Source organism: Aplysia californica, unplaced genomic scaffold (assembly GCF_000002075.1).
Source record: "Aplysia californica isolate F4 #8 unplaced genomic scaffold, AplCal3.0 scaffold03243, whole genome shotgun sequence".
In the NCBI taxonomy this organism is placed as follows: Eukaryota; Metazoa; Mollusca; class Gastropoda; order Aplysiida; family Aplysiidae; genus Aplysia; species Aplysia californica.
The window spans coordinates 1-960 of NW_004800513.1; positions in this window are offsets into that span (position 1 = coordinate 1).

Genomic DNA, 960 nt, shown 5'->3' on the forward strand with positions numbered 1-960 from the left:
CTCACTCACAGGTACCTTCTCTCTCTCTCGTCTGTCTCTCCTGTCGTCTGTCTCTGTCGGTGGGTGGACTACGATCTCACTCACAGGTATTTGTCAGATCCTCCTCTCTCGCTCTTCTTACTCACTCTTTTCTGTCTCTCGTGCCGTCTGTCGGTGGATGAACTATGACCTCACGCACAGGTACCTTCACTCTCTCGCTCTTCTGAGTGTCTGTCCGTCTGTCTGTCTATCTGTCTGTCCGTCTGTCTGTTTGTCTATCTGTCTGTCCGTCTGTCTGTCTGTTTGTCTGTGTGTCTGTCTGTCTGTGTGTCTGTCTGTCTGTCTGTCTGTCTGTCTGTCTGTCTGTCTGTCTGTGTGTCCGTCTGTCCGTCTGTGTGTCCGTCTGTCTGTCTGTCTGTCTGTCTGTCTCCCCAGACACGGCCACATAAAGCGCCTCCTGTCTGTCTGTCTGTCTGTCTGTCTGTCTGTCTGTCTGTCCGTCTGTCTGTCTGTCTGTCTGTCTCCCCAGACACGGCCACATGAAACGCCTCCTGTCTACGGTCAGGCTCGGGTTACTTCCCTTCTCTGTGTTTGAGGCCAAGGTCAAAGGTCACCGGCTGGTCAAGGCCAGCCCCGACTGTCGGCCGCTCATTGAGGACACGGAGGTCTTCCTGGCAGGTGGGACCCACAGACGGACGGACACACAGACAGACACACAGAGAGACACACAGACAGACAGATGGACGGACACGGAGGTCTTCCTGGCAGGTGGGACACACTGACGGACAGACAGACGGACACACAGACAGACAGATGGACGGAACCCCAAGATTTGGAGCACTGGCTACAGAGATGCCCCGCCACGGAGGCCCGGCGGTGGTACCTCTTTGGGGAGGATTCATGAAGGTTGGACTGTCTCACCCGCTACTCAAGAAAGGCACACACACACACACACACACACACACACACAGACACACAGAT